The sequence below is a fragment of the Spermophilus citellus genome, assembly GCF_964194105.1.
Source record: "Spermophilus citellus genome assembly, chromosome: 14".
NCBI classification, from domain to species: Eukaryota; Metazoa; Chordata; class Mammalia; order Rodentia; family Sciuridae; genus Spermophilus; species Spermophilus citellus.
This window is the reverse complement of record NC_138194.1, coordinates 31,152,138-31,170,384: the sequence shown is the minus strand read 5'-3', so window position 1 is coordinate 31,170,384 and position 18,247 is coordinate 31,152,138. Positions and strand designations below refer to the sequence as shown.

General features: G+C 40.0%; 1 protein-coding gene and 1 long non-coding RNA gene across 8 annotated transcripts in view; one reads left to right on the top strand and one right to left on the bottom strand.

Moving 5' to 3' along the window:
* The window catches only part of FAM110B (family with sequence similarity 110 member B), a 159,952-nt gene that overhangs the window by 62,038 nt on the left and 79,667 nt on the right, over nt 1-18,247 (bottom strand). For 3 of the 6 annotated variants that reach the window (XM_081265797.1, XM_081265796.1, XM_081265801.1), the window contains one exon: nt 1,464-1,551. The gene's annotated coding sequence lies outside the window, so the exon portion shown is untranslated. Of the gene's footprint in view, nt 1-1,463; nt 1,552-6,569; nt 6,756-7,861; nt 7,969-18,247 lie in introns of those variants that run through there. The other 3 variants (XM_081265799.1, XM_081265798.1, XM_081265800.1) reach the window with 2 other exon arrangements.
* Nucleotides 6,911-17,082, top strand: LOC308633264. Of its 2 annotated transcripts, XR_014018737.1 has the most exons (4): nt 6,911-7,020; nt 9,681-9,848; nt 14,435-14,536; nt 17,016-17,082. It is a non-coding gene; the product is annotated as an uncharacterized lncRNA (long non-coding RNA). The 2 variants fall into 2 exon arrangements; XR_014018736.1 differs by lacking the exon at nt 14,435-14,536.

Genomic DNA, 18,247 nt, shown 5'->3' with positions numbered 1-18,247 from the left:
TACACCATGCAGTCATGTCCAAACAAGGGGGAGAGATGGAATCACGAAAAGGACCCCACAAGTCCTAGTTTGCTCCAATTTCCAGGGTTAGCACTAGTAGGCCTATGTCATAAGAAACCCCTCCTTTGTGTACCTACTGAGATGGGTAGGATCCCTAGAGTGATACAGAGTGAGAATTAAGGCCCTGTTGGAAAGTACTCTCCATTAAATCCACCTGTGCTCAGGTGCAAGTCAATAACTTCAGCTCTACTAGGACTACAGATAGAAGACACAGTTCCTCCCAACCAATAGGAGCCCCAGGCTTTCACTACAGAACCCAGGTCTGGGATAAGGAGATAAGGAAGGTGGTGTTAAGAGTGATGGATTTTAAGGAATAGTACTGAGGTGTGTTGTTGGCTTTTTTTTTTTTTTTAATTCTTCTCTTTCCACAGACTGCAGAATTCCACCTGGGATAGGGCGATTTTTATTCGGCAGCCTAAGTTCTGCCAGATTCTGAAGTTCTTGGAAAGTAATAACATCTACCTAAGCAATATTCTGCAAAACACAATAAAAATAAATTAGAAAATGCATGGCCTACTGTAAGCAAGGGTGCATTACACGCAGGTGCTCATGGATGCTGGAAAGGCGGCCAGAGGAAGGCTGTTCATCAAGTGTGGCCATCCAGGTTGAGACTCTTCTCATGAGAACTGCTCTTTACCATTTTCCTAAGCTTTCCCAACCACCTCATGTGGTGGTACTGAGCTCTGGATCCCTCCATAAGAGGGGGAAACCACCTGTACCTTGACCACACTGTTCATCCACCTCTTCAGCTTCTCTATAAAAAAAGGGGGCCTGGCCATAGGAAGAGACCTGGAGAGGATATTTCTGGTATGTCTTGATTGATTAGAGACCGAAAAGGAATTCTAGGAATGGGTGGTCATGGGGAAAAGTACCTTATCCATTTCCAGGTCTCCCTGCCTGGCCAGCCCAGTACACCTGTCCTGCCCTGTCTGTCTCATCCATTGGGTGGGTATCCAGGTTCTGCCCTCTCCATTCCACCTCTCCCCCTACTAATTCACAGTGCTGTTGCTGCTGACTGCGCTCCACCATCTCATTTCCTCACCACAGATAGTGCACCTATTTAAGTGTGAGGATGTTCATTTTTAAAGCTGTCTTTAAATCCACGCACACAAAAGGGGATTGCGTACTACATACTACAATGCATTGAACAAACTGTAACTACTAACAGATACACAGAAAGCCTTGGAAAAGCAAATCCATCATAGTATTTTGTTACTGGCAGGGACCTCAAAGTTTGGGATTCCTGTATGTATGTTTTGTTTTGGTTTCTTTATTTTTTTTCCAGATAGCAAAATATCTGAAAAACCTCAGAGTCTTTGTCTTAATATAATAATGACATGAGTTTTCAGAAAGAAATCAATACCTTCTGCTCAGTATGTATCAAAGCAAAGCAATACACTTACCTAAAACAGAAATGAGTATTTTATAGGCGGTAGGCAGAGGTCCTAGGAAGACTTCCTTTCTCCAAGTGCTCTCTGTAGCAGGAAATAACTAAAAACACAGGCAAAGAAGATAAATGTTCTTTTTTTTATTTGACAAAAATAGGCAGACTATTAAATGCATTTAGAACAGAAAATAAAAATCCCATTAAAAATTGGCTAATTCATTTTTAAAAAAACAGGTAGCAGATGTCAGTAAACCCAAACGCATTAGCTTGTACATATTTCATCTAGAACGTAAGCATTGGCTCATTTCAATTGCTCCTTTTGTTTAACTATAGATAGCAATTATATAAAAAGAAAAATGTAGTAACGAGTTGTGAGCAGTCCCATAAGTAACATTTTGTAGGACATTACCTCATTTCTGGAACTGATAAGAGTGTTAGCATTTTAGAGGGCCATAGGACTGAACTGTACTCACCTTCCATCTACAGGGCGGGAGACTAAGGCCCTCCAGGTGAGGCACTCACCAATAATCATTTGGCTTGGGCAGAGATCTTGATTGCTACAAGAGTACTCTAGCACTCAGATGTCAGAAATCATGTGTTCCTTCCTTCATTCGTTCAATGAACACTGACTGAGCCATTTCCTATGGATCAGGTATTTTTCAAAGCTCTGGGGGTTAAGGCAAAAAAAAAAAAAATCTCTGATCTCATGGAATTTATATTCCAGAAAGTAGAGACTGAAAAAAATAAAATAAAAACAATAGATATGACCTCAGAATGTCCCACTGACTGACGTGGCTCCATTTCCCATAAAATCCTGAAGGCAGTGTGGGAATAGGCCATGGGCTTTGGGGGAAGCACATTCCAGGAAGAGGACCAGCCAGGGCCCTGAGGCAGACCAGCCTGGTTGTCAAGGAGTGAGAGGAGGATGGTGGGTACCGTGTGGCTGTGGATGAGAAACTAGTGGAAAACAGGTGGTGTGGACAGGAAGCTGGTGAAAGCCAGCTCTTGGCAAGGGTCTACTTAGAAGGCAGCAGCAAAGGAGGAGCCTGGGAAGGAGCCATCAGAGACAGGAGGACTACAGGAGGGTGCTGTTTGTAGAGGTCAGGAGGGTCAGAGAGCTGCTGACAGCTGAAGCCAGTGGCTGGGGGGCAGGCTGGAGGAATCCTGCTAACTCATCCAGCTGGGCGAGTGAGGACCTGGGAAAGCAAAGCTCCACAGAGTTAAGTATGGAGAAGGAGGAGAGGGTGAAGCAGGAGAGATTTAGGAAGGTTCCCTGACTGCAGGTCCCGTGGAAGTGGAAACACACTCTTCTCATGCAGAGATTTTACTGGTGGCAAGAACTAGTGAAGATGAGTGACCCTTAAAGTGGACTCCGCCTCCCAAATTTGGCAAGATTTAAAAGATACCCAAATTCAATAGGTAAGAAACTATCTAAAACTTTCTGTAAATTATTTTCTAAATGTATACAAAAATCAGAAGTGATGGGGTAAAATGCTATAATCCAAGTCCAGCTTGCATTTAATAAGCACATTCATCGAAATAATTGACTTTCAAGGGCCTACAGGCGTCTAAGAGAAAAACCTTAATTCTTGGCAAAGCAAACAGTTCCAAAAGTAATCATCAAAGTACTTGGAGGGCAGCAGTCATGAAAATGTTCTGTTATTCCTCTAAGATGCATTTCTAAATTATTGGTACCATTTTTTTTTTTTAGAATTTTCAAATCTCAGGCATGTAAATATATCAAACATAAAAACATCTCCAGACAACAATCTTATGTGGATTCTGAGAAAAATTAGTAAGGGGAAGAAAATAAATGGTTCTTTGCCTTTATTATATATCTGACATAAGATGACATGGTGACACTTCAAAGTGTGCGACAGATCCAGCCTCTGCTGAACATTAACAGAAGTGGGTGTGGTGTCAAGATGGTAAGAAATCCCGTCTCGCTCCTCCTGAAGTCTTCTCTGGTACCCACCCCCATCCTCTTTTTATTGTGGGGGGTGGGACTGGGGATTGAACTGAGGGGCACTTGGCCACCGAGCCAAATCCTCAGCCCTATTTTGTATTTTAGAGATATGCTCTCACTGAGTTGCTCACTGCCTTGCTTTTGCTGAGGCTGGCTTTGAACTCGAGATCCTCCTGTCTCAGCCTCCTGAGCTGCTGGGATTACAGGTGTGCACCACCCTGCCCCAGCTCCCATTCTCTTTCTAAAAGTCTGCTCATCATACCTTGCTATCACCAAACCAGGTGCCTATGTCTGCTCCTCCTCCCCCTGTTATTAATTATTTAGCTGTCTTTCCTGCTAAGTGCTTCTTGCAGGATAGGAGTGTGCCTTCTATCTTCTCTCAATAAAGCTGAACTCGTAGCCTCGCTCATAGCAGGTCCCCATAATTACAGAATAAAATAATGAAAGAATAAAAAGACTACATTCAGATGAGGGACCTACTATCCTTTTAAATATTTTTCTAGTCATCAGATAACTTCAGGAGGGTCAACACTAAAATACTCATCAATTGCTAATGACAGATCTCTCTCAGATCATAACCAGTAGCCAGCCACGAAGCCACTAGGACCCATCTCCAACAGCTTGTACAGTCCACTACTCATCTTTTTACAATTATTTTTCAGACCCTCTTGAACCTATTGCTTTGTGGCACATCACATTCTATATAGGATGAGTTTCCATTTTAAACTGATTATCTGGTCTGCTGTGATTAGAAGCCCCTAGGAGAAAAAGAAGTATTGTATGACAGAAAAGGCATAAATTTTTAAAAATATTAAATGTTTATGTTCAGGCTGTTAGATCTATTTTTTTTGCTGCATGAGAAATGTCATTTTCTCATCAGTAATGGTTTATGAAATTAGAAGAAGGGGAAAGAACAAAACTATAAAGTGTCAAGAAATTTATTTTTATTTTCTTGTCTTAGGAATATATAAGGATTTCCCTTAATTCAGTAAGAAAAAAAAATAACTGTGATTCATCTGAAGATAAATGTGCCTATTTTGGTTACTCTGCAAAATCATTAATAACAGTCCTGTTATTAAAATGCTCCTTTGGATCAGATTAAAAGGTCCTTTGGGATGTCATATAGTTCAGGATATAGGCATGTCTGTGAATTACATAATTTATATGTAAATTTTTAAGAAGTCCCTCAGACACAAAAATTCCTTAAGGCACAGCCTTGAGAACGGACCTCGGTGAGACCTGTTTCCCACCTAGTTCAATGATACAGTGGCTCCACTCACAAAAGGAAGGCTATAAGATGTTTATGTTCACCCAATGTTTCAGCAATGGCTAAAAGAAAGGACAACAGAATCTACTCTTACAGTAGCTTATTTCTTTGAAACTCTGCAAGACCCAGACAATTTAGGAAGTACTTTGGGAAACTGAAAAAGGAGGAGAAAGGATATTACAGAATTGCATCAATTGATCTTTCCCAAAACAAGGGATGGAGCCCAAGTGTCAAAAGGCAGAAAGGTGTTTTCCCACAATCACCGGAGGGACACTGTTAGGCAAAGAACGATGCAGTGACACAGTGGAGGAGTCTGGACTTTGAGGACAAGAAAAGCTGTTCCAGCAGAACCTGTGTTCTCACTAGGGGTATGCTCAGTCTGTCAGGGGAACGAGGCCTGGTTTGTGTCCAGGGGATGGAATACAAAGTGGAAAGACTGTTCTCCTGTTCATTTCACCAACCAAGGTGCCTAAGAAGCCACTGACCAGTTCAAGTCATAGAGACCTTGTATGGCCATCAACAGCCACCAAACTTTCTTATTATGCATCTTACTCCATGACAGCCCATAACAGACTTTGATAATATTCCTTGCTTTTCCCCCTTAACACTATCATCTGAGTTTTCAAGACTCTGGCTGATGTTTTTTTTTTACCCCAGAACGGACGAGGGAGTGCAGTGGTGAGGCATAGTGAGTGATCGATCTCAAGTCTTCCTCTGCCCAAGAATAAACTGAATCCCTCCAACCAAGATACAGCTCTAGATCAGAGCAGTTATCTTCACAAAATATTAAGTGGCAATGCTTGGCTTTTCAGGAGCTTGGAAATAATTCCTGAAGGCTTTCGGAAGCCAGGAGGACTCTCCACTGAGAGCAGACGCATGGTGGCAGCCCGCCAGCCCTGTGACTGGTGAGTCAGTGCCCAAGTTTCTGTGGACTCCACAGTCTGATAGGGGGAGGACATTAATTTTGGAGTTTGAAGACTATGTCCTCGGGGCATAAAATAGGAGGTACACTGAGAAGCACCAACTCACATTGCATTTGTTTGTATTTTTGAACCTCAGCCTTGCGGGCTTAAAATATTTTTCCTTCAGAATGCACCACCTTTATTCAAAGAATTTAAGATTATTGTCCAATTTGGAAAATAATCCAGGTAACCATTAACAGAAATAAAAAATACTGTCAGACAGTCATCAAAGTAAGTGGCAAGGACCCCACCTTCCCATGAGACGACACGTCAACTCCAAAAACAGCGTCTCTCTTAAACAAAGCCAGGAGTCAAAAATTTCTCCTTCAGGTACAGCTGAATACATACCCACATATATTTTGGCAGAATGAGGTATGTTAACATTTCCTGTATTAAAAAAAGCTTCATGAAAACTACAAAAGGTGAGACAAAGAAAACCATCCAAAATGAAGGCTGCACGCATCTTTGAAGAAACAATAGCACATTACTTCTGCTGAGACCCAGCATCGAATCAGGAGCGTCACTGCCCTGTCCTAATTAAATTGTTTCACTAAATTTTCCTTGATCACTCATTGTTCAGGAGAGTCTGGACTCAATGCAAACAAAGTCCACTGAGTCCTGAAACCCACCCACAAAGACACCTGAATCCATGCAGCATCGGGCTTTCCAAAACAGAAGAGGACCAATAAGAATCACTCCCAAGCACATGCACCCTTGAATCCAGGTAAAAACAACAGTCTTTTGTGAACAGGGTGGCTGTTTACCAGGCAAGCCTTCTGCAGAGAATGTATTTTTTTTTTGTATGGAATGCAGGAGTACACACAGTATCAACAAAGCAAGATCAAATTAAATACATGGCATGACGAACATGCCTCATTTCATGCATGGCTGTGTTTTTCATAAGAGAGAAAGACTCAGAGTAATTACCATGAACTGCGACTTGCTCGATGACCTCCTGCAGCTGGAGGTCCTTAACCACTGATGCTCTACAACAAAGGGGAACGCCTGCTCTTCCGTGCCTTACTCCTTCTTTAAGATTACCAGCCCAGCACCTTGCCGTTGTAAGAACACAGTACAGTACCTCTGTATCTATGTCTCTAATGCAGCATAAAGATTACTGTGGAAACCTATCGAACGGGCGAGCAGCAACACCAACCACCAATGAGGATGAGGCACATGCAGAATCCAGCACATGCTCTCTGAGGCACAGGCTGTCACCAGCGCTTAGCAGGCTGCTAATCTAATTATAGCTAGTTTGCTAGCACAGAGCTACTGAAGCAAAGCATAGGAGCAAATTAAATTTTAATAATTAAACCCCACAGACAAAAACATCTTGATTTCCTGTCATTTTCAGGATGAATGTGTCACCTTCTAAACTGTAAGCAATTTTTAAATTGCATTACTTTCCCCCCAATCTAGAGAAACAAAGAGTGGTTAAATCAATGTGCAGGACTTCCTGCTCACTTTTGCTTAACTAACCGATTCCAGCACTGAAGAATAAATCACCAAATCAATATGACGAAAATAATAGTGAAAGTGCCATAAAATCCAAGTCTCACCTTATTTATCCTGATTAGCAACGTGTGACTTAAGTGTTATAAAGTGGTAATTAATCTCTCTTCAATATAGTTTAAAATAGCATGCATATTTCCATCCAAGGTGGAAAAATGCTAATCGGGTGTCAAAAAATCATAATCTTGACTACAGTGACTAATAATAATTTGGAGCTGCAAAGGATGGAAATGGATCTCAGGAGTCACTGAAAAAGACCACCACCAACAACAAAAGGATTTTTCCACTGTACAATTTAATGGAAAAACTAGTTCTAGAAGCCAAATACTATAAGGGACAGTTTGATGCAGAGGGGGAAAGCATGCTTTCTAATAACCAGACTTCTTGGGTTTAAGTTGCAGATCCTCCACTCACTCGATCACTATGTGACCTTGGGCAAGTGAGTGGACACCTCTATGTCTGGAGCTGACTGGAAGGACTACTGTCAATGAGCTCTGAGCACTTTGCACAGGGTGGTTTGATTCCGAGTTCTGAATTCAGCAATTTTTCCTAAGAGTGGTCTTCTCACAACTCCACATTGTCTAACTTCCTTTCCAGTGTTGCAATACTCAGACAAAATGTTTGAATGCTTCTCAGTTGTCCAGTTTGGTCAGAAACACCACTCAGAAGTCATAAATGGTGACAAGCTAATGGTAGGCTTGATTTACCACACAGGACCATCCCTGGTAGTCATGGTAGCAGGGCAAGTCATTTCCCCTGCTCCTGCTCGGATATGTAATAGTCACTAATTTCTCTTGATTCTACACGAACAGATCTTAAAAGAAATATCCAGGAAAGGATAGACATGTAATTATATTTCATTAATGATTGATAGTACAGACTAAATTATATACATTTCAAAAAGGTTTGGCGTGGAATATAAAATGGAAATGTCTGTAAGGAGAAGTGGGTTAAACTCTAAATGACAAATTTATGTAAAAAAGGGAGAGAAGTCAGCTAGTCAAGTGCAACTTTTGGCAATGCAATTTGTTTATCTATTTGTTTTCCCACACGGTCATTTTTTTCTCCTTCTATGTTCTACAGAATTATCTGTCCATCTGGGCTGATACGAAGTGAATCTGTTAATCTGTTCAATTTATTTTTCATAATTACTAGACACTGGTATGTCCTCCCAATCCAGTTTTAATCCAATGATGAAATGCAAATCTCTCACCTACAGATAGGTCTGTTTTCTTTTGACTGTCAGCTGAAACCTTTTACAAAAAGCTGGCCTGCTCCCCACGCATCATGATTTGCTCTAAGAAACCAAATATTCCTAGGGAGAAGTCGGTAGCCGTGGAAAATGAATATTGACCTAGAGGCAGTTCATCCTTCCATCTTTGTGTATCAAAAACTCGTTGGGATTTTAATCAGTGAAAAGAGTGATATGACCCATGAACTTCAAGGGAAAGCACAGACACTCACAGCCCACACATTTGAGACTGAAAAACTATAGGAATGCAGACACACACACCAACTCAGGACAACAGGATGGAGACAAGTCTGTCAGAGAAAGCAACTGCCACATGGGCTACAGGAAGCATCACGAGTGTGGATTATCAAAGCACAATCACCACTATCAGGAGGGAAAACTTCTAGAGGTACCAGGTTCAGCGATTTGGCCTGAGGCAGGACTCCCTGGAGGCTGTAGGGATCCCGACTAGTAACACTTCCAGGCATTTATCTAGGAAACATCTAACAGCTTCTGCCTTCCTCTTCATTTAACAGACTGCTAGCTCAAAATAGGCACTAAAAAGCTGTTTGATTAATTTGTTTCATGCTTGTTTTATATAAGACACTAAACAGACACTTTCAGAGGAAGGGAGCAAATGTCCTTACATCTCATCCTCCAATATATTCTGATTCAATGTTTGGTTTGAAAAGGAACAGTTCACTGGTGCTCTCTTATGGCCACTCTGCTAGAAGAGCCTACACACTACACACACACACACACACACACACACACACACACACACACACAATCTTGGGAATCCTGTCTTTGAACTTCAGTCAGCTATCATGATGCTGAAAATCATTCCTTCACTCCATCAATAGCAGTCAGGGGCACCTACTGGAGGCAAGGATTTGTGCTGCACCTTGAAAATACTGCTAGGGGGAAGCAAAGCATTTTGACTCGTAGAGGGTGAGATGCTCATTAAATGATTATTAGCAAAAATAACCAATAATGACTGGGTGGGTAAATTGCAGTGCACTGCCAGATGCCGTAAAGGCACTTGAGTGGGGCAGAGGGTAGAACTGGGCTGAAGGTGGGCTTTCCTGCTTCCTTTGGCCTGTGGGTAGTGAGCTTTGAGTTATGAAGGTCACAGAGAGGCCACTGGGACCAGAGGATGAAGTTGGAGGGAGGTGACCCAACAGCATATGCAAGAGGAGGGAAAGGGTGGCTTCCTTTGGAAGTCCAGTCTCTAATCCAACTGATTCCTTCAAGATCTCCTTCTTCCTAGTGATAGATTCCCATTATCTTCCCAGATGAAACTGTACCCTGCCTGCCTGGCGCAGAGGATGAGAACATATACATTTTATACTTGCTGCATAAGGCGAGGAGAAGCCTCTCCACAGATACCATCTGCCCTGATGCATGGATTTCCTCAAGTTCTGTTAGGATTCTCCCAACCTGGGAGAATGCAGACAGAAAAAGTAAGTGGCTAGGTTTGGAGAATTTCCATGAGGAATTCTCTTAGTTTTCTTCCCTTAGGAAGAAAAAATTAGGGCTCAAATACTAAAAATGATGACTTTAAAAACCAGGGCTCAAGGTAAGCATGGGTATTTCCACCGCCTCAGGAGGCTGAGGCAGGAAATCAAAAGGTCAAAACCAGCCTCAGGAACTTAGTGAGACCCTAAGCAACTTAGGGAGCCGTGTCTCAAAATAAAATATAAAAAGGACTGGGGTTGGCTCAGTGGTTAAGTGCTTCTGGTATCCACCCCCACAAAAGGAAAGAGGGGAAAAAAAACAGGACTCAGAGTTATCTTTGCAATCAGAATATTCAGGCTGTTAGTTGGTTTCAGATTGTTCAAACTCCTTATCTTGTTGAGAGAGGGCTAAGAGTGTAGTTTCTTCTCTGATGAACAGCACCTGGCATCAAGAGGGAGGCCAAGTCACAAGCCAGTCACTCAGGATGCTGTGTCTCCACATGCCATGTTGTGGGGTGGGGGCTCAAGTCCTGTTCTGCACCCCCAGCTCTGCAGGAGGCAGGAGGAGAGACCAGCAGCTGACCCCTGGTCCAGGATGAGCCAGGGTCCCAGCTTACAGCAAGCATGGGGTGAGACCCAAATGAAGAGCATTTCCATCCCAGGAATTGGAGCTTAGCAGACAGACTAAGAACCAGCTCCCCCAGCTCACAGAACACCCCCAGCCACGGAGGAGAAAAGACACCTGGACTGAGAAAGGCTCTCAGGCTACCAGAAATAGGACAATCAGTGGGCAAGTGTCCAGCCCTTCCTTTTCTGTTCTTACCACCCAAACAGCAGCTTTTCTTCTTTTTGGAGAGCCTCCCATGCTGGGTGCTCAGCCCAGTTGTAACATGCTTGGGCTGTGAAAGACTGGACAGACTGCTAGAAATCACTCCAGCTTCCCCCAACGCCAGGCATGGCTTTGGCTCCCTATTCCTTTCACAGGTACCCAGTATCCCACACTGCTCACCAGAGGTGGACCCCACAGCCCAAGCAGGTCCTCAGAAAGCCCTTGGGTACCAGTGCACTGCACCACATGGGTGTGTTCTTGTAGCTTCCTGGAAATCCATGAGCTGGGAAGGATGATCATGTTTGAACAATCACCCTGTTGGGCTACCCAAGCACACCAGCACTGGGGAGTAGGGGTTAGAAGCCAGTTATGCATCTTACAATGCCCTCTCAAAGACTAGCCTTTTTTTCATTTTAACAGAACTGGAGAAGAGAAATGGGAGGGTGGGGAAGGAGGTGGCAGGGAGGGGCTGTGAATTGAAGAAGAAGCTAGCAGGTTCAGGAGGCCTCTGTTTCTCAGAGGCCTGCTCCAAACAGCTGTGGTTGCAATCATACGAAGGTACAGAAGCCCTGGCTACCTTGGGCTGTCTGAGAACCTCAGCACTACATCTAAAAGTAGTCAGGCTGTTAGTTGGTACAATTCTTAAAAGTTTTACAGATGTGCATACCTGGAGCCTACTTGGTTCCTCTTTTCACTGACATCACGTTTGTTTGTACACACACACATAAAATTAATCATCCCAACGGCATAATAGAGATTATGAAATAATTTTAATGTAATAAAATCACAATTGATACAATAATCTAATAAGGCAAGGCCATATAATAATAAGTAAACACTATTATCTAATAAGAGTTCTGAATTGGATTGTAGGAGTTATACTGAGCTTTTAGCTTCCCTCTGTCCGCAAATCCTATCATGTTTTTGGAAGTTAAGAGGCATTTTGGTTTAGTCAGCTTTTTCACTGCTATGACTAAAAGAACGGACAAGAACAATTAATTAGAGGGGGAAATGTTTACTTTGAAGCTCATGGTTTCAGAGGTCTTAGTCCACAGATGGCAGCTTACATTCCTCTGGGCTCAAAGTGAAATCATGGTGGAAGAGTATGGTAGAAGAAAGCAACTCAGAATATGATCAGGAAGAAGAGAGAGATTCCACTCACCAGTCACAAAACATACCCCAAAGGCATATTCCCAATGCCCACCTCCCCCTTGAGACACACCCTACTTGCCTTCAGTTACCACTCAGTTAATCCCTAACAAGGTATTAATTCACTGATTATGTTAATGCTCCCATAACCCAATCACTTCATCTCTAAACTCTTGTACTGTCTCACATGTGAGCTTTTGAGGGACACCTCATATCTAAACTATCACACATCTTCTAGGATATGAAAGCACTGACTTCATGGAAAATCTCTTGTCTTCTCTACAGAACCTAGTGTTGGACTTTCTATATTGACCACAGGATAATGAAATAGAATACATGAGCAAATGCCCTAAATTTTAGCTCTGCATCCAAAAGTGCAATACCCAAACATTTCAGTTACATGAAGGTTCCTCTCACTTTAAATAACCCCATAGCATCAGCGCCAGCTCTTGAATGCATTTCTGTACTTCTTGCCCACAATCACAGCATATAATCTTTCATGAGTAATACATGCTGCTATTTTAAGAAAAAGCTTCATGGGAAACTTCAAGTATGCATGACATAAGTGTGCATAATTATGTTTAACATGAGGAAGTTTGAATGACTAGACCCGTATCAAAACAAATATGTAATTAAAGAGCATCATTTGTTATGAAATTCATCTAAGGTCTTTTTTGAAAGTTCTAAGTTAACAGAGGCTACAGGATGGTTGTCTTGAAAAGGGTCATATCAAAACTTCACAGGTTGTATATTCAATGATATTCCTTGGGAGAAATTACATTGCTAGAATAGAATCACCATATTCTTCTCTCCTTCTATCTAATTACATTTTTATCCCAGTCTAGCTTCTTTCTAGATGGTAACCTAGGGTAAACTGCTTAACATCTTATGCTTCCATCTTCTCATCTCTCTAGCATGAATTCTGTGAATTAATGACTTATGTGACTTAAATGAGTTATTAGACAGAGAGAGCACTTATGGGGTGCCAACCACTTCCTAGACCTCATCAAAGCTCTCCTGATGGCCACTGGGAAAAGGGAAATATTCAGGCCAAATAATAATATTGTCAGAAAAATTGACTCCTCTCAGAAAAAGAAGTATGCACTATAAATATACAATAATCAAACCCTTAGCACAATCCAGATAAGAACAGTTATTCTGCTAATAATTTAATCATATATTTAGAAGTTTGGGAACATAAGTGTAATTTTTTTATCCTGGGCCAAACTGGGGAAAAAACTTTTAAAAAATTTTACAGATGTGCATACTTTTAGCCCTAGTCATTCGGGAAATCATCTTAGAGAAATGATTCAGGCTGCATGCAAAAACAAACAAAAAACCAGAAAAACGTCTTTACCATAGTTTTCTTTGTATAGGAAATAAATTTTTAACCTTCACCAATAATCAGTTGATAATTATGATAATATATAAATAAAACTAAGTGAACATTAAAATTATTTAAGTGATATTATAGACAAATACTTATTCAATGGAAATATGAATACTAGGAGACAGTCATATATCGATGTATATAGTAGGACTCCTATTTTTTAAAAATTATCTGCATATACATACATATATAAATATATGTCTGTGAATACATACATAGAAAAGGTGAATAGGTTTTATCTCTGCATGGTAATGATGGCTAATTTGTCAAAACTGTTTCATTTTTCTACTCTGTTATTACTAACATTGAGCATAAGTTATTTATAAAAACTTCATAACTTTTTCCTTCACTTCTAATCAAAGAAATAAAAACTGTAGGTGACATTTTTTTTCCCTCCTTCTGGTGGTAGGTATGGAAACTGGGGCTCCATGAATGCTAAGCATGTGCTCTACCACAGAGCTACAACACCAGCTTGCAGGTGGCAAGTTTTTAATAAGTAGCCTTTCAAAGTCTCAGGCCTAGAGATTCTTGCAGCCTCATGCCCTGCTCTGGCCTGCTGCCAGCCTACACAGTGCAGCTTGGCTTTGTTAACCCCTATGTAAGTGTCAGCTCTTGCAAACAGGATTTTGATGGGCCAACCATTCCCAGCCATCAGTCAAACCACTAGTAGGTTGGAAACCAAAAGCTCAGCTTGGAATTGTCGGCCAATTTGCTAATTATTATCAGACATTAGGACAAGCCTCTGTTGGCACTGGTGCAAGGGCTCATTGCTAAATAAGCCTCAGATATGTCATCCTTTAGTTATTTGGACAACCCTGTCTTTTTATCTAAAGATATTCTAATACACTTGGAATATCTGTAGATTTAAGTGTCTGGAAAGAAGCCAGTAAGTTTAAGTGATAGAGAAAATAGAAAATAATTTCTTTGGATATAAAGTTAGAAACATTAGTATGATTCAAGATGGACTGGAATCTTGGCACATTTTGAAGCTTTATGGTTTGTTACTGGCGTGATGGGAACTGAGTTTAAAGTAAGGAAAGCAAAGGAATCATATTTCAGCACTGTCAACCTATAATGAATATATAGTCTTCCTTCCACAGTTTTAAAAATCTTGTGAATCATAACTCAGTGTCATTAATACATTATGGTTCAACAGGTTTCAAATATCAGAAAGATATTTCCCTTTACATATATATGTTTTATGGTTAATTTTATTATATCTAGAGATCAATTTTTAAAATTCTACAATAGAAATAATGAGCAAATGGCAATTATTTAACAGAAATCTGCCTTCAAGCAAATTGAGCTCTGCTCCATCTGTATCAGGTAAGTACAGAATTACCTGTAAAGCCTAGGCATCTTTTTTCCACTGAAAATAATCAGCCACCAGTTTCATTTTACGTTTTTTTTTTTTCCAAAATTGTGACTTTATTTAGATTCCTTATTTTTTCTCTATTTACAAGTAATAATATATATGGCAATTCTGTGTTCTTCTACAGCAAAGAAACAATTCTTATCATATAATTCTATTTATAATTCTATTAAAGGCAGTGACAATAACCATAGGAATGTTTTCATTTTGGGAACGTGAATCACCTGTAACATTTATCACTTGGTGTTTTTAACAAGAATAATATCGTGTCCTTGGAGAATGAGGAAGAAGTTATTCAAAGAGAAAGGATCCTTTGAAAGTATGAACCTCAGAATAGTTTCTAAATAAAGAAGGAAATCTGTGTCACTTATTTAGGGATCTTCCTTGGGTTAATAATATATGCTTTATGGACACAACATAAAAAAAGGCAATTGCTCCAAACATTGTTAGAACAGACTGTAAATCTCTGGTGATATTTGAAAGTCGTTTTTGAAGACGTGAGTTTTCCCTATGTAGGGCACCTTTTCTAAGCACAGCTATCAGTGTATCGGGGAGAACAAGCACATGGAAAGATAAGTTTTATTGCTATATTACTTTCACCATGTGTATGATATTAGCCTTGAAACTGGAAGTGTCTGGAAGGATATTTCTTCACCTGGAAGAAACTTTCTTGGGTATCTCTTTTCCTTTATTTTCAAAGTCAGATTACAAGCTCATTTAAATTTCAATTATTCAATTGCATTCCTCTTGAATGACTGCTCATGATCTTTGCCAAGTCAGTGCTCCCATTTGGGGAGAAGCTATTCTAATTCCATTGCAGACAGGTCTTTTCATGAAGAGGAGAGCTTAAATTCCTCTTACATGGAAAGGAATATGATGAATGTTTTTTTATCATAAAGTTTGAGTCAAGCCTACACAAGCAGTTGCTGTACTCAATTATACAGAAGTCTCTTAAATTAATGTCCCAGAAATGTTCTGTAATAGAAATAAATGACCCAGAATCCTAACAGATTAGTGGAAAAGAACTACAAGAGTCTAGAGGGCAGTGACAGGAACTCCCCACCCAATATCTTGATGGCATTCTGCAAAATTTGCAGACTAAAGAAGGTTTTCTAGTTTTCAGTATCCTCCCCACAAAGGGTAAGCATGAATTCAGATTTATTTCTATTGTTAAAAACACAAACAAGGATAGACTTTACAAAGGTGGTACTTAGTATCCTGTCACACTGAGGAGATGACACTGGGGATATCAGTGTTCCTGGCTGTGTTAGTCAGCTTCATGTGGCTCACAGTTTTGGAGATTTCAGTGCGTGACCAATTGGTTCCACTGCCGTGGGTCTGTGGTGACACAGCATCTTGTGGCACAAGCAGTTGAAGTGGAGGCCAATTTATCACCTTATGACAGCCAGGAAAGGAACAAACAAAGGAAGAGGTTGGGATCTCATTATCCATTTCAAGGATAATGACCCAAGACCTCTCCCTAGGCCCCAACTCCTAAAGGTTTCCACCATTTGCCAAGACCACCAAGCTTAGGAACAAGGTTTTTTTTTTTTGTTTGTTTGTTTGTTTTGTATTGTACAGCATATTATATTCCATTTTATTAATTACTTGAAGATTCTGTAGCAATTCTTTTTTTTTTAGTTTGATTATTTTTTTTATTTTTTTATTGGTTGTTCACAACATTACAAAGCTCTTGACATATCATATTTCTTACTTTAGATTCAAGTGGGTTATGAACTCCCATTTTTACCCCGTATTCAGATTGCAGAATCACATCGGTTACACATCCACATAGGAACAAGGTTTTAATACTTGAGTCTTCAGTGGACTTTCCAGAGCCAAACCAAAGCATTAGTTAATTTCACTTTGTCTACAATGGGTGCAGCTCATCCATACAATTCAGAGTAGATCCTGGCTTCTTTGGGGTGAAAAATCTTATAGGCCTTGCTTCCCCATATTCCTGATGGGTGGTCCAGTTAAAGAGAATGAATGTTCCACCTAGTCCCTGAGATGCCACAGAGGCAGAGCCTGCACTGATGGACAGGTCCTCATTCCCCAGGACACAGCAGGATGATCTTTTTTTATTTGTAATTGTCCTTCTTCTGAAAATGTCTTCATTTTCACTAATAAAACTTATATAGAATTTCTTCTACATCTTTCTTCTTTTTGCAAAATAATTCTGTTCTCCAGAAATATACTCTATGCTGTGTACCTTTTGGGAGGATGTATTTTACAGGAAAGGAAAAAAGAAAAAACTCTACCGGCAATGAAGAAAAAAGCAACACCAAAGCACTGTTATTTAAAATATGGGTTGGCCTCAGTCATGTGAAATTAGTTGGAATTTCAGTTAATCTATCTTCCTTTTTGATTTACTAGTTTGGAGATGCTCTGTAGATTGTGCTCACTCATGTCTTCAGACATATTTCTTTTCAGCATAATTCTCTGACCTAAATCGCAGTGAAATGGAATGCACTGCACCAGTTTTTTTTTTTTTTTTTATCTGAACAAACTGAAGTCATCCAACTGCATAACACATTCCACCTGTAAAATTCAATGTTGGAATCATGTATTAGTGATGTCCTGCACTTTGTGGAAATGTGAGCCACTGTGAGGAAGCCAGATGGATGGTGATCTGCAGTCACACTGATAAGAAAGTATCCTCCTCCCCGAGAAGGTCAGTGAAGCTTGTTCCACAAAGGCACTGTCATCCTAACATTGTAGTGTTAATAAGACCCAACAGACCCAAACCAGATGAGAGTCTAGGAACAGAGCCACATACATACCATTGATTTTGACAAATACACTCAGACGACTGAAAAAAAAAAACAAACAAAAAAAAACATGGAAAGCGTTTTCAACAAATGAAGATGGAACAATTGAATATCCTTTTGGAAAAAAAACCGTAGACTTGGACGCCTACTTTGCAAAAATATCAATCTGAGATAGATCACACACATAGAAGTCAAAAACAAAAATTATGCAGAATTTAGAAAACAAAAATTTAGAATACGAAGAGCAACCTTGCAGTGTAGACATTTTCTGAAATACCCCAAAAGATCTCTATAAAATAATCAATAAATTGGTCTTTAAATAATTAAAAATGTCTGCTTGTCAAATGACACTTAATTGAAAAAGCAAGATAGTAACTGTGGGGCAACAGATCTAATACATAAACCTGAAAAAAGATTTAGCCAGGAAAAAAAAAAAAAGCCTATAAAAAAGGATAAACTCCAACTTCACAAAAAGAACAACAACAAAAAAACTTGAACACTTTTCACAAAGAAGAAATAAATGATCTGCAAGCACATGAAAAGGCACTTAGCATCCTTAGGTATCAAAGAAATGAAAATCAAAACTTCAATGACACTTCATAGTCACTCAAATCGCTGAAAATGAAGAAATTTTCATTGTTGGAGAGGATATGGAACAACTGGAACCCTCCAGCACTGCTAAGAGAAAGCTTGGAAGTTTCTATAAAGTTACTGAAACATTTATCCTCTGACCCAGCAATTCCACTCACTGATATTACTCAAGATATATGGAAATATATGTCCGAAAAGACTTATTCAGCAAAATTTACAGCAACTTCATTCAAAATGCACAATACAAACACTAACTGGAAAAGAGATAAATGAACTGCGGTGTATGCACACAGTGGAATAAAT